Source organism: Pipra filicauda, unplaced genomic scaffold, assembly GCF_003945595.2.
Source record: "Pipra filicauda isolate LSUMZ 115617 unplaced genomic scaffold, ASM394559v2 scaffold46_size3722508_pilon, whole genome shotgun sequence".
NCBI classification, from domain to species: domain Eukaryota; kingdom Metazoa; phylum Chordata; class Aves; order Passeriformes; family Pipridae; genus Pipra; species Pipra filicauda.
Window position 1 is genome coordinate 821112 of NW_024104609.1, and position 16453 is coordinate 837564.

At 37.7% G+C, this 16453-nt stretch overlaps 1 long non-coding RNA gene across 1 annotated transcript; it reads right to left on the reverse strand.

The window, feature by feature from the left end:
- Positions 1-11086: 11086 nt before the first annotated feature.
- On the reverse strand, positions 11087-14737 carry LOC120324243. The gene is made up of 2 exons (XR_005565408.1): positions 14654-14737; positions 11087-12403 (listed from the first exon to the last, which is right to left on the reverse strand). It is a non-coding gene; the product is annotated as an uncharacterized LOC120324243 (long non-coding RNA).
- Positions 14738-16453: the final 1716 nt, after the last annotated feature.

The window sequence follows — 16453 nt, forward strand, 5'->3', positions numbered from 1 at the left end:
ATGTTTTCTCTAGCAAAAGGTATGAATTTATAATTAGAACACCTGTGGAGACTCTAATCCCCAACTATAGTCTTTATTTATTAACATCTGGAAGTGCTTTTCTCTTGAGTCCTCCCTGCCAAACCTGCAGCCATTGGTAATTCTTGGATTTGGGAAAATCAGACTTCACAATATCAAGAAGTGAATAAATGAAAATAATTAAACTGAGGGGAAATGGCTGCTTTGGGAAGCTAAGATACATGCTTTTGTTTTTTCTCCTAAAAGATTTCCCTTAGTTGTAGAAAGGAAAGAGAAGAAAGAAGCAAGTATAGACACTTTGGTTGCTCTGTTTGCTCTAAGACCTAATTGCAAGTGTTCTCTGTGTGCTTTGAGATGAAAACGTGACATTTGAATGGATCAAGTACATCAGTAAAAGGACAAAGGACAGTTTTGGCTGGACAGAATATCAATAGGTTTTTCTGTTAAAATTAAATAAATAAATAAATAAATAAGGTAATTACTGACCTGCTAATTGGTTTTGAAATTTACCTATCTGAAGGTGAAAACGCAGCTGTATTATTGGCAAAGTGAAAAAGAACAGAATAGGAAAGTAGCTCTTTTCCCTTCTATGAACAGCTACTCTACTCCTCTGTAATCAAAAGCTAACACCAGCTTGAGGTTTTTTCCTAGCTGTGGGGTATTCTTAAGGGATTTTTTCATGATAAATTGTAGATGTGATTTCTTATGCCAGAATAAAGGATGTGTATTCCTGTTTAGTTAGTCTGTTAGCCTATGTTTCTTCTCGCTCTTTCAAGGGATATAGAATATAAACCTAATTTTTCAGTCCCATGATAATGAATCAAACATGTCCTATTCCAACCTAAAGCAAACTGCTAAGAAATAAGTTTGTGTGGGAGAGGGTTGCTAATTGAAAGAGCAAACATTTTGTAGGTAACCTTTTTTTGAACTGAAATCTTTTATCTCATTTAGTTTGCTTCTGCAAAAGCTGTTTTCCCATGAAGATAATCACTAAAATATAGAACATTCAGTATTAACAGACTGCCTGTTATTAAGACTCCAGGGGAATTTTGTCCTGGGCCAGACTAGAATTAAGGCTAGACTCTGGTTAAAGTGCAGCCCTGACCATGATGACTCACGTCAATCAGAGTGTGTGTGTGTGGCATTCGAAGGCAGATGCTGGTTGCTCTGTCTGACCTCTCCAGGTGCAACCTGGAACTGTGCAGCCATGCTGAAAGCTGCTCCTGAGTTTTATAGTCAGCCTTGCTGAGCTGGGGCTCGGGATTCAGCTAAACTGGAAACACCATTTCTAGTGGGTGCAGCACCTGGGTGAAAGTGCTCCACTCTGTTCTCACTCTGATCTGCTCTCACTGCACTGGAGGCTCGAATATCCTTAGGGTGGGATCCTTCTGCTGGTTCCCAACTAATTCATTTACTTCTGAATTTGTAAACAATCATAAGTTTTGTTCTCAGCATGTGCATGTTGGACCTATTGACAGTCGGTTGTGTTTGGTCTTCTATTCACGTGCCTTGGATCTGAAACAGTTCTCTATTACAAAGGCAATACATATTTTTAACTGACATATAAAATTTTCTTATTTGCTTTCCATTTTATTCTGATTCATATGTGATTGACTTGACTTTCATGGACCTCTTGTTGTCTGAGCATGAACAGAAGCATATGCATTAGGTGAAGGGTTTTTTTGTTTGTTTATTTTTTTTTTAATTGTAATTTGTTCTTTGCATTTAAAATTATAGTGGCTGGAAAACTGGCAGAATATTGTCCTGTAATTTCAGTGGCTCATTTAAATAGGTGTTATTTGTGGTTGGCTCTTAAAATAGCATTTTGAAAAGCTCATCCCCAAAATTTATCTGCAGTCTAAATTGAGGAAAACGATGTACTCTCTAAGATAAAATGTTCCATACATTTCTGTTATTGACTACATTGAAAATATTGCTGGTGACTGACAAAGCATTTACTAGTTTTTAATTATTTATTTTTTTTGCTTTTGAAATGTACAGTTTTCTCTCAGACTGATATGCTTTAATGCAAAGGAATTAACGTACAGTCAGAGTTTTTATTTGACCTTGGCTACTCTTATGGGAAGATCACTGCTTTTGAGACTTCAGCATTTTGTGTGTTCATCTGTTATTCAGAAGCACTGTCCAGCTTGAGAACAGCTGCAAGAGGACTTCACTAGGTAGCAGGATTTCATTAGGTATTGAAATTTCTCTTAGTGTCTTATTGGTTCACTTGTCTTTCTTAGCATCTTGTTTATCTTGTTATCTTACTTAGCATCTCTACTATCACACAGAATATTTCAGTATTTCAAGTATTGCACTTGAAAAATTGTTAGATGTGTCCTGCCATGTCATATTAAATCAAGCATTCTTGTTTGGTTTACTTAATCATAGAATGGATCATAGGAAGGGACCTTTAAAAATCATCTAGTTCCAGTCCCCCTGCTGTGGGCAAGAACATGTTCAGTCCCATCATGAAGGAAAGAAAAATATCAAAGCTTCTAGTAAAATTCATTTTTAAGAATATATAAAACTGAAATAAATATACATGTGAAAGAGTGTGTCTTGCAAGAGCTTCTGAATTTGCAGTTTTTTCCTGGCACATCCTCCTCCTCCACTTCTGCGAAGGCAAAGGGTGTCGCTTTTAAGGTGAGGAATCTCAAGAGATAGTAAAGATCTTAAAGATAAAAGTTTAATTCACAGAATTATGGTTTTAAATATGACCGTTAGTCAAACTCAAACGTTTTACAGTAAAACTCTCCTTTTCAAAAGATGCATGAATACACTTTGAACTTTCAGAAATTTAAGTTGTTAAGGTATAAGAGGGATTAAAATATCCTGAACTTACATTGCTTAGAATGTAGAAAATGTTCTCCTTTCTACTATAAAAGAATCATGTGGATTTTGTTTCTAATGTTGCCTGCTTATATTAAGACATATGCCTAGCATTTTTGATTTATTTGCTACAAGAAATGTATTATATGTTTAGGCCAAAATATAATTTTTGTTGTGGTTGGCAGTAGTGTTAATACACTGGACTACCACATAGGAGGTGTAGATATTGTGAGAGGGGGTTGATACTCTGAAACAAGGTGAAGGAAATAAAAGTACTAAACATGAGGAATGGGCAGAGAATAAAGAGAATAACAGTAGGTGCTTAAAAACACCAGGAGATGCAAAGAAGGGAAATAAATGTAAAAAAATAAAAAGCAATAGAGGCAAAAATACAAGCGATGAAACAAATTTTGAGTTCAGGTCTTTTAACCATTGAGTTGATGTTTGATGTCAAAACACCTTGATATAAGAGCAAGAAAACTTATGCAATTCTTTTGCTTCTGTTAAGTGCTGTAGGAAAATGAACTCTGTGTTGGTCTTCCTGAATTTTAGATCACTCTTGTATTTTAAAGCAGAACATTATAAGTAACACATGTTTTCTGTTTCTGACCATGCTATCTTAATCCCTGCAGGAAACCTAGAAATGTCAGTTTTGCATGACTGGAAGCTGGGAGTGGCTGTTTTTATTGATACAATCAGTAAAGCTTGTGTCATCTATTTTCCAGAAAAGTTTGCTTCTCTGATTGGTGGGTGTTAAATGTAAATTATGGGATATTGCCATTGCTTATTAAGATCTAGATGGTGAGCTCCAGTCCTCATCATATACAATATACTGTTGAATATTCAATTTATTGCCACTCAGTCTCCAGCAAGAGAGGCAGTTTTAAAATATAGGAGTTCAACATACCAAAGAAATTAACCTCTTTATCAATGACTTTTTAGTAATTCTAGTGAAAAATGAAAGAATTGAGGTCACTAACAAATTCTTCACTTCTTAACACAATCATCCATTGTTGGTCAGCTACTTTGAGAAGTTTTCTGAAAATTATCTTTTTCCTTCTTTTTGCTTTGAAAGAGCTTTGGTGTTTGTCAGCTTTTTATAATTCACCTTAAGCTTTTCAGAAATATGACTGAACACAATATTTTGAATCCACCTACTGTTCCTATTATCTCCAGTATTTCTTAAAAGGTACTTTTTTAAAAAAGGCTGTTTCCTGAAACTGCATTTTAAATCAAGTTATGTGGGCCTCCCTGTCAACTTTTCATTTATGCTGGCTTTGCAGTGGGTATGTAGAAGTAATTGTTAATGGTTTCATTGCTTTCATGCCTGTCCTTTTCAAGAACACAGGGAAAAACTCTTTTTGGACCTGTGGCTCTCTGTGGGATTGTATTTCATGATTGTAATTCATTCTTTCCCTTCTTTTTCTTCATGAGGGAAATACATCTTATTTTCAGAGTACATCTGTCATTCTTCTTGAGCACAGAACTGAAGAAATCGTTATCAATCAGGCAATGTGGTGAAATACACACATGCAGATGTAGCAGAATTTTTCTGCAGATGAACAAAAATCCACCCAGGCATTTCTTTTGCAAACACACTCGGATTCAGTTTTGTCCTTTACAGCTTTCAGATTCACACAAGCAGTAGTTTGTGTGTTGTCCCACATTATCCCTTTTAAATGTATCTAAAAGTGAAGACTAATGGGAAAGAACTATATTTCAAACTGTATATATGCCTAGAATCCTTTCTCCAGCAAACTGCTGTCCTTGTTCTTTATCTGCTGGGCTCTTTGCATTTTTTCAATTGTCCAGGGTTTTTCTTTGACTTGAGTGGCTTGTACAGTTTTCAGAGCACAGACTGTTTACTTTCCTGTGCCTTGTGTTTTTGTGTTGCTACCTAAGGGATGTAGTGCTGTGACCAGCTACCCTGCTGGAGGACAAGACAGAGATAGAGTAGGAAGATGAACTTTCTGGCACAGGAACCAGCAGATAAGTACAGTCTACTCCAGGCTCTCTATTTTTAGAGCCCCAGAAGGCCCCTCCTGATACTACAATATATCTAAATATAAAGATCTCAGTCCCAGCTTTTTTCTCTTACTCTTTAGAATGCTTGTGGGCATGTGCAAAGCCTGAAATAGTGGTGTTGGTGTGGGTTTTTTAATTTGGTCTATCCTATGTAGTGACTCTGGAGGAGAAAGGACCCTGGCCAGGGACAGAGTGATTGGTCAGGAGCTCTGGGATTCTGCCAATTACTCAAGACAGTGCTTCAGTGATATAAAATGGAATATGAATTTTTAATTGTTATTTCTCTTGGTTGCTTCTGCTTGCTTGCATCTAACTTTTAATGGCTTTATGGAATTATGTGCACACACTTCAAGGGAAAATCTGGACCTGTTATGTTTTTTCTCATTTCTCCAATGTGTTTCAGGGACATTGGCAATGAATGGCTCTGTTGTGGGAATATGCTTGTATTTTTACCTGTTGTGTTTGTGTTCCCAAAAGACCAAAGAAAGCTGTTCAAGTAGTGTATGAAATATGTAAGTGACAGCCTGATGTAAATTAAGGCCAAAAATATTTATAATGTGTTCTTGGAGACTATTTCTGCCAGGTAATTGCTTTTATGAGTCTAATTTGGGACCTGCACTGAAGAAAGAGCTAAGCCACTTTTTTTTGTTCTACAAATTGGATTCTGGTACTACATAACATTGCAGCTCCTGAAGGATGCAGATTTTGAGTGGTGGATGGTGATTTCAGTTGGCCATTGCAGGGTAATTTCTATAGCTGCAGGTTAGTCCAGCTGCACTTGCAGGGGGATCAGTAGTTGTACCATTGTACTGAGTGTGAATCTCCTTGTGCTGGGCTGGGACAGTCTGCATATATAATCCTGGAAAAACATGCTTTATTCCTTTATTGTGATGATTTGCCTGTTGTGATTTTAAGTCCAGCAGGAAACACATATGATATATGCTCAATGAAATGATTTGAATATTTTTTCAGTGACACTATATTTTTAAGCTTATCTTGGAGCATGCTTCTGCCTGATACTTTGGACATATCACAGCAGCAGCTCTCTGTACTTGTTCATGAAATGGAACAGGCTGCCCAGGGCAGTGGTTGAATCACCACTCCTGGAAATGTCCAGAAGGTCTGTGGATGTGGCCCTTGGGAATATGGTTTAGTGGTGAATATGGTGGTGCTGGGTTAACAGTTGGGCTCGAAGATCTTGGAGGTCTTTTCCAACCTTAATGATTCCGTGATTTTATGCTTCCTATTTACCTGTTTTGGAAGGATATAGAAAGGATTGTGATGTCTCATTACTTTGTGATGGCTGATTTAAAAATGAAGCACTATGTAGTTTGAGTTACCACAAACCAGATTCTGCTGTACATCCTATCACTAAGCAGAGCTTTACCTTCCAAATAGTCACATACACAGACTTCTAAGGCAGCATGGCCTGGCATACACAGAGATTCAGGAACAAATTGTAAAGCTCAAGATCTAGCTTGCCTATTCCTAATATTAAAGCAGCTGTTTTTTAAATGGAATTCTCTAATAGTATTTTAATGTGATGTTTTCAACATTATGTAGAATTTTAAAAAGGGACTGCTTAATTATCTCCAATAGTGTAATGAGTTATGTGTTAGGTAAATGATTTTTCTTTGGTTCTGTCTGACTGGTGAGGAAAGTCTGTGGGGATTTGAATTTTCTTTGTGCAATTAAGAGAAGTATCCAAGCAATTCTGTTGGCAACAGTGAGTGGTGTGGGACACATGACTTGAAACTAATCTCAGGCTGTTACTTGTTGGATCTTTCCAACAGAGAATGGGAGATATGTGAAACAGCTCCTTGAAATTGCTTGCCTTCTTACATTTTCAAAACAATGTTCTTACTACTGCCTCCAGCTAGTCAGCTTCCTGAGATGGGCATGGACTTTCTGGAGGTCAAAACAGTTTAAAAGGAAGAAATCATTTTAACAAGAAGCTCTGAGTATGTAATTTAACTTGAATTAAAAACAGCTTTCTAGAGTACAGAAGAATTGGCCCTTACTATCTGAAATGAACAGCCCTGGGGCTGATGGAACATTTTGAGATATCCCCTTGCAGCATTATTTCATTTGGAATACTCTGTGTTCCACTGACATAACTGTGATCATAACAAATTCATCTAGTAATCATGTGCAGGGCATAGTGATTCTCGTGTCCACACCCCCCCCTCAGCTGCCCACCCCAAACACAGGTAATATTTGTAGAGGTATTGCTGCTTAAACAAAGCTCAACTGCTGACAATCTGCATTTCATACATATTCTTTTACCTGTGGGTAACAAACAGTAGATCATGTTCTGTTTGTGTGCTTGTCTTCTCTGCAAGAAAGAAGTGTAAAACACCTTTCTTCCTCTTTGCCTGACCTTTTCTTTTGCCAGTGGAGCTCAAGAAAACTACCTTTTTTGTGTTTCATGGACTATAACAGACACAGTGTGACTGAAGGACTAATACTACCTTTAATGGATATAAAATGAATGCCTAATGCTCTGAATGATTCCTGGTTCTTATAATCTGCACAATTTTGACTGACCAAAAGAGAAAAGAGTAAAAAAAATTCTGAAATTGGAGGATTTATGTGTCTTAAATACACAAATATTAATTTGTTAGATTATTATTTAGGAAGACTTTATATTAGTTTGTAAGATTTAATTTGATAACCTGAGCTACCTAGATTTGGATGAAATTACTTTCCTCATGTTTATGAATGGTGTCATTGTTTAAAAAGAAAAAAATCTTCTCCTGTGTCTCTGCTACCTGCTCTCTGCCATGCCTTTTTTTTTGTGTGTGCTCATCATAGGCTTGAAGGCAAATGTTGGAAAATGTGGGTAGGTGAGGTGAAAATCTTGAGTTACAAGTTGCCACCAGCAGTTGCAGATCACTTCCAGTGACATTTCCAGGCTTTTTTATTCGTTAATGAGCCTTTGAAGAGCCTGCAATTAATTACTGAATCAGCTCATTGTTGCTTCATTTTCTTCATCATGTTCTTGCACTCAAAAGCAACAAACACAACAAAAGTCCTTAAATTGAAGTCAGAATTTATTTTTTAAAAGAACCTCATAAATCTCAGGTGATAGTACGTGGTCACTGGGAAATACAGACCATTTGGATTGTGGACACTAGTGAAGTCAGTAAAATGGATAAGGCCAGCCATGACAAAAGCTCTGGTTTGCAGAGATGTGATTTTTATTATTTTACATAGAGGATCCTGGAAGCAGCAAATGGTTCCCTCAGAGATTCAGAGTAAAATGAACTTCTTCAAATGAACTTGCTTCAAATAAGAGAGGCACAGGGAATTGAGGAAGGAGTATGAGAGAGATGTAAGGAGGCCATTCTTCTGGAGTTCTGGTGCATTTAAAGCAAACAAACAACCAAAAGCCCCAAAGAGGTGATTGGATTGATGTTCCATGTTTCAGTGAAGCAGCCAGGAGAAGAACGAGGTTTTTTCCCATTAGAGCTTTGACATGCTCCTTTATTTTATTACCATGCTCTCAAGCATGTTTAATGCTTATGGATATGAGATCAGAACAGACCCCCCTGAGGAGTCCTTTGCAGGGTGGGATGTAGAGGTTAGGAAAGGAAGCACTAAAAGGAATCCCAAACAGCTCCTCTCTGTTTTCTCTCTGCCATTTCAATATAATGAACAGGGATAAATAAAGCAATAAAGCTGTCTGCATCCACAGCTGTATGGTTCCTATTCCCATAGCTCAGCAACATCAATCAAAAGTGAATTAGAGAGACATGTTATATTTCTCTTGCATATCAGAGAGCTGTTCAGGCATTACCAAATGTTAATTCATTTTAGCAGCTTGAAATGAGGCAAAAGTCTGGCAATAGTGTATCTGAAAACTCTTTGCTGTGTCCTGGATTTGTGTCCTGTGTCATCCCCTCATTTCTTTGAAGTAGCAAGGGCACTGCTGAATGTGATTTCCATACAAAATGAATTATACTGTGTCCTCATTTAATACTCCTTCTGTTACTGCTATTTCTACTTACTCCTGATGCTTGGCTGATTGCAATCTGGCATTTCTTCTCCTGAGCCCAAAACACAGGTTTTCACTCCTGACATGCACAAAGTCTTCTGGAACAACAGACCATAATACAGTTTTAGATTAAGTGGCGGTTGAAAAGGTTACTGTGTTTCCAACTCTGTTATCCTAGAGTATTACAGTGTGGTTATATCTAGATAGTAAGCAAAACAATATCTGGATTCTGGTGAGGCAGTGGAATAACACTGAAATAATACATGACAAACAGAGTTTGGTTGCTGTAAGGTGATTTTTGGCCAGTTACTTCACCTCTGTGCTTTATTTCATCCTATCCTCTTTTGTGCAGTTATATCATCTCTGAAAATGTCGACCAGGCAATTTTTTTGCTTAAAGACAAACAAAACTGCTAGGTCCCTTAAAATGTGTGAATTCAATAGAAAGGTTTTCAGCATAGTTTTACATGCTGCAATGTAAAAAAGCGAGAAACTGTTAGAGCACAGTCAGGTTTCCTGTCACCATTCTTAGCATCTCATGGAAGACCTGTCACAGCCCAGACTGACAGAAGCCAGTGGAAACGATCTCTGTGCTAAACCTGGGGTAAAGTTTTAAAATAAGTTTTACAAAGGAAAAAGCTGAGTGGATGGTGAATAGTGCAACTGCACATTCATGCCATGAAACCGTCACTGAGTTTTCTTTTTCACGGTTCTGCACGTTGTGTTTCCTCTAACGAGAGCAGCACCCAGTGGCTGAAAAATAACCAGCGCTGGAAATGGAGCAGGGTCCGGGTGTCTGGAGAGCAGGAGAGAGAGACTTTCTGATCATGCATGGCATAATTCCAAGGCAATGACTGTACAATTACTATGACTCACTTTAATGGTACAGTAATTTACATAATATTTTCTGCTGAAGTGCCTTAAATGTTTTTGATTGCAAACACCAAAATAAGTCCCATAGAATCTTTAGCTCAAAATCTCAAAACAAGTGAGAACAAACCTGATGCAGCTGGTAAGCACTTTGAAGCCACTGATATTAAAAAAAAAACCCAACAGACAAACTAAAAAAGTTGCAGATTCTCAACATGGTTTAGGATTTATAACTATCTTATGTTAAAAAAAAAGTTTGAAAAATGATGTTTCAATATTAAATATTTATACAGCAGCCATGTTTATAGTTTGAAACTAGTATTCACTTCAAACCTGGAATAATTTCCTTCTCTCATTCAGTTACAATGACATTGTAATCCAAGTCTGTTTGTCTAGATATTATGCTTGTTTGCATTAAAGAGAAACATTTTTTAAACTGTTGCACATAATTTCTGCAATGAGATTCAGTCACTATGGATCTCCCACAAACTCGGGATGAATGTAGGTGGTTATACTGGGGGAAGAGGTAGAAAATTTTGTTCATATCCTATTCCTTTATTTGCTTCTTTTATCTGATATGATGGAGCTTCTATCTGCTTGAGCTTGTAGAGAGTCCTGCAGATTTTAGTGTAACAACCTGTGAGAGTAAAAAGCGAGACCACTTCAGTCTGTTTATACTGGAAACTTCTAACACTTCAGCAGGATAGAGGGCTAAGAACAGATTTTTTTTCAAAAAAAATAATCCCTCAGAAAAATTGTATTCTGAACTCTTAAAAACTGGCATCGACTGTCACAATGGCAGCTGATGAGTTGCGAAAGTTCCGCTTCATTTAAATGTTAAAGCTGGAATGAGGATTTTTCCTCTCAGTCCATTCCAGCTGTATATATGTGAACAGAGGTGTCAGCGACTTTGCAAGTCTGGGCACTCGTGAAAAACCAAAATCAAGTCAGGATTTTGGGGCTGCATTAGATGCCTTTTTGAAATTAATTTGCTAATGAAGGACTAGTAATAAGGAAAAAATGAGCATATCTGAATCTACAAATCTATTTCTTTCTTCAGCCCAAGTGATCTGTCAAAGGCTCTTTGACCTTGGCTCCTTAGCTCTCAAGGTTTGCCCAATTACAGTTTTGTGCAGTGTAAAGCAGTAACAATTTATTTACAGTTCTTTTTGAGGGAAATTTACATGTTGAGTAGTGGAACGATAGCTCTTGATCTACACTTAATTAACAGTGACACTGCTCACACTTATTCAAATGGAGCTAAACATAGAGATGTGTAATTTTTATGCCAATTAGTCTGGTCAAGTGAGGTTAGCAAATGAAAGACTCTTTAACTCATAAAGAAATTGGGTGTTTGTTTATTTCTAAAAAAAAAGCTTCACACTGTTCCAGCCTCTTGCATCACTGTAGAAAATACAATACTGATCACAAACACAGGAAGGTGCTCAACAGTGGCTGAGTTTTACATATGTGGAATCTAGGGGGAAGCAGGGATAAGGCAACAAAGTCTTATAAATGAATGGGAACAGGTTTTTTAATGGCTAGTGGCCAGCCAGGTTTGTATTACTGATGATTCTACCTGAGGACAGGTCTGGTAGTCTTGGTAAAAGCCTGTGAATATGGAATAGGTGAAGTTGTCAGTTTTGAGTGCGAGCAGAGGAAAACCAAAAGCACTGTGAACAGTGGGAGAGGCTTGGCTGTTCAGAGTGGCTGTGACAGTGCTTTATCATAAGACGTTGCCTCAAATTTAGCTTTTGAGAATCTCTGCCCATAGGAATTGCTTAGAATCTGAAATGTTGAGAATGATCATCCATGGGAAAGCAAAGGATATTTGGGGTTGAAGTCAAGTAAATCTGGGCTGTGCAATTTGTCAGATTGTACACATGTATAAACTGAGGCAGAGAACTGGTCCCATTGTTGTTACATAAATTGGTAGTGAAATCCATCTCTTTGTGTGAGTGGCACTCAAGCCTATAAATGGCCACTCCTCCTAGTAATATTTTACATATTATTTGTGTGCAGTCTAGTCTCTTCAGTCTGTACAGCAGCAGATTTCTAGCATTTATATTTACCTTTTGGGGGGTTGACTTTTAATTGAGGAACGTTCATTTTGTTGGAGTTCTCTTCTGTAGCTGCTAATGGGTTGATAAAGTAAATTATTCAGTGTAATATCTTTCAGATTATTAGTATGGGTAGAAAACAAAACAAAAAAAAACCCTACAATGTTAAACAGAAATGCATTAAAACAGTACTGCTGGCTTTTGAGTTTTAAAAGGTACACTGGACATCAAAATACACTGCCTCTACAGCCTTATTGTAGTTCAGAGACACAATTAGAACAGATTCAAACTTAAATAAAAAATAAAACAAAAATCTCTATTCCTTGCACACCACCTGCTGCTCAGTATCCAGCAACACAAATTTGCTTTGACAGTGTCTGTACCAGACTGGAAGTGAACATGTGAGTCATCTGCTGTTTCCTGGAGATGGTTGTACTGCACAGTGTTTGCCAGCCAATCCCACAGGGAAAAGCCAGGCTCTGCTTTGGGCTGCAGTACTAAATGTCAGGAGAAGATTTGAGGTTTGCAGTGGAAGGGCCTCCCTGATCCTCTTCCAGCTGTCTGCTGAGGCTCAAAACTTGAAAAGGGTCTGAGTAGCCCTGAGGGAGGATAAGCAAAAGTCAGAAGAAGAAAAGTAATAATGGTTCTGTTTGCATGGAGTTTACAGGCTGCACAGCTGCATGAAAGGAATATGGTTGGAGGCTTTGCTGGTCTGTGTGTGCCAGTTTGGTTGAACAAATGTCCTGTAAATAAAAAGGAAACCCTAGAGAGCCTTTGCTAAACTTGGTCCTCCTGTGAACTCTCTTGGTAGCTGCTCAGAGCATGACTGTCCCTGTCTGTGCAGCTGATGGGGGCTTGGCTGCTAATCCATGGATCCCCACTGGAAAGGAAACAAGGCAAATATTGGCACTGGGAAACATTAGTGAATTTTGAGCAATCACCAGTGAATTTCACTTTGATGAAATAATTTCTTTATTTAAGCAACTCTTGCTATATGATTTTGATCCTACAATATTAATGCAGTTTCAGAAAAATACTGTACATGAGGCATGAGCAGTACTGCAACACTGGACACCTTTTAGTGTGATTGAACTGTGGAATTATATGCAACATTGATTTGGAATTTGATTAGAAGCTTCAGATAATTACAGTGGTCAGATTTCTTACTCAACTAAATTAATTTCAATTACTTTTGAATTTTGAGTGCTCCTGCCATGCAGGGTACCTGCTGTGCCCCTCCATTTTCAATAGCTGCTTATAGGTTTCCTGGCAGTTGTAACATCTGGAGTGTGGTTAAAAAAAAAAGGCAATACTTTCCTTATGTTCTTTATACTGATAGTGCTCCACTGTGCATTCATTTGATTTTACAGTTAGCTGTGACATGTATCTCTAGCTGTGTTTTACCACTGTCAGAGACTGAAACGGTTAATGATTTATGCAGTCTAGGATTGCCAAGGGACTTTTGCAGGTTTCTGCAGGACTTTTGCATTTTATCTCCGATGGCCCATCAAAGACCATCCCCTGCCCTGCCAACCTTGAAAGGCAGGAAAAACCCTTTGGCCAGGCCCCTCCTGGAACTCAGCACAGACCCAGGAGATGTTGGAGCCTCGTGGCATGGCCTGTGACACTAACCATGGGTATAATAACTCATAACTTCTTTGAGTTGGGGGCTTCCCTCCTTCACCCCCAGCAGATCAAGGCCACACTTCAACTGACAGACATGGAAGCGGCAACTCCCAGGTGTCATCGCTGGACCCCGTGGGCGGTGACTCACTCTATCTATCTGTCTATCTATCTATCTATCTATCTGTCTATCTATCTATCTATCTATCTATCTATCTATCTATCTATCTATCTATCTATCTATCATCTATCTATCTATCTATCTATCATCTATCTATCTATCTATCTATCATCTATCTATCTATCTATCATCTATCTATCTATCTATCTATCTATCTATCTATCTATCTATCTATCTATCTATCTATCTATCTATCTATCTAATCTTTCCACTCTCAGTTTTTCTTTCCCTTACTCTCCCTTACCCTTATCCTGTCTTTCCTTTCTCTCCCTTATGCATTTTTCCCCCAGGGGTTATCCCTATGATAGATAATACAGATGACAACACCCAAAATGTTAACATACCTGTTCAAACAAAATCGTTAGAATAAACCCTACCTGTATATGTTTTCAAACACCGATAATTCAGTGTTGTTTCACTCTAATCCACCCCAAGGGAATTATTGATAAGAACCTGGGTTACCCCCCTCCCCTTTTTCTGGGTCGGGTCGTAACAACCACACACACAAAAATGAGAGGAGGAAAGCACGTTTAAGATGTAGTACACTTGCACTAGAGAGAGTATTCATTCAGTATTTTTGTTACAGCCTTTTTGAATGATTATATGCCATAATTCATTTTAGTACTTTTATCAGAAAATAAACTGACTGAAAACCCAAAATATATACTGTTTCTTTCATAAAAGTGATTTCAAGTGCTTGCCAGATCTGATCATCAGTACAGTTACTGAAAAGATCTAAGTTGTAGCTGAAAGATATAGCCTTTAAAAAAGGCAAAATGCAAGGTAGTAAAATAGAGGTAGAACTGTTTTCCCTATATCTCATTTGATAATCTTTAAATATAATTTCTACTTGACTTGGCCAGCCTTTGAGAGAGTTCAGTGACTCAGTGTTTTGGGGTCTCAGGAAGATATCTCAGAAACTGTGCAGAAAAGTCTATTATTTAATGGATACACACTGTCTTTAATACTGCTTTCGCTTTTTTACAGAATTTAAAGTATCTGTATAAACTGGAGTCTTGCTGCCATATTTAAAGGTAGGTCTTACCAAGGCATAATCCAGTATCTCTTCAAGTGAAGTAAATTCTGAGTTTGTCTCAGTTCCTGTTTTCACACACACCTGGAGAAGGCAACTCAGCTATAATTTAAGGAGAAAAAAAAATCTGATATAATTATTGGAAAATCACCTTTTGTTCATTTTGACTTTAATAGCTCTGTTGAGGAAAGCAAAGTGACTAATCAAAGTAAAAGGCTGCTTAAGAATGAAGCAACATAAAACCTCATCAACAACAGAGTTTAGCAATAGAGCCCAAGGCAATTTCCAAGCCATTAGAACTGCCTGTGGAGACTGCCAAGCTGCAGGAGCTAGAAAAGTATTTTTCACAGTTTGATGTAAAGTCTTGGGGTTTTTTTTCTGGCCCCTTTTGCTTTAAGGACATACCATGTAGTTATTAAGGGGCAATAAACAGTATATTTAGTGTGAATTTTAAAACTATATATATATATATATATATATATAATGGCAACACTAACAATCAAGTAATAATGCTACTAAAGTGAGTTCATTTCTCTATGCTCATTTTTAGCTAAATTCTGTTCAAATGTAGAAAAGAGAATTACGTATGTAATTTATATGTGCATGTCTGTATACAGATTAGACAAGAGGTTAGTCAAGGAACTCTGAGGATGGTAAGTTTAAGGAGAGTGGTCCTGTCTTACTGAAATTGTGTGTTTCTGAGAATCAAACCTTTGTGTGGGTATGAACTGTCCTATTTAACATTTCTCTTGGACAATGAGAACACACCTGCTCTGCACAGCATACCCTGAGTATAGGGATATCTCACTGCTTAGAATCCTTCTAGATCAGTATGTTTTAATTAGCCTAATGGATCACTGGTTACCAGCTTAAACTGCAGTGCATGCCCTACTCTCTTATATGCTGGGGATACATATAACAATATCTGAACCCACTAATGAGAGTCATTGAACCTTACCTCTTAAAAAAGTTTCTAGAGGTTGCTTAAAACTCAAAGGTAAAAGTGTGTGCTCTGTTAAAAAATTGGCACAGTGAGACTGGATTTCATGGTGCTTGTTAAATTCTTTTGAAGGCCTGTAGTGGAAGCTGCAGCATTGCTGTGGCTGCTAGTTTTCTAAATATAAGAAGCCCCAGGATCGTGGCAGCTTGTGTAGCATGGTAACTTTGATGGAAACACTCTTTTATCCCTCTGTTGACTGGGATCATCAGCCTACAGTATCCACAATCAGCTGAATTTAAATCCAACACGGCCTATCTAAATCAGGGCAAAAATGAAACAAAGAATGTTCAACTGTATTTGCCTTACTGGTTGATAGAGTTGTCTCCTTTTCATAAGTATGAATTACAGTGAGACCTTTCACAGAGGAGTGTACATGAGACAGCAGTGGTGATCTGCTGATTTTTGTTCTTCCTAGTTCTTGGATAGTTCTCAGAAAAAACCCCTGACATAGTAGGAATGCAAGGTACTATGTGCCAGTAAAACCCCTGGGTGTAAAGCACAGCTGATCATTTGTTAATGACACTGCTCATGCAGGTGATTTGAACTGAAACATTGCAATGTGTGTACAATGACAGCTCTCCACTTATTTGTGCTCTGTAATTTTGCTTGAATGTCCCAAGAATGCAGAACTCTACATATCCTTCTGGTTTCTGCTTTGTTTTTTCTTATAAGCTGAGTTCTGCTTTCGATTTAGAGAAAATTGAGACTACAGCCTTATCAATTAACTTTTTAAATACTTTGCACCTTCAGAAACCTACAAGAAGGTAGTTCCTATAATCCTGAGCAGAATGACAATTTTGTCTAGGTTTGGC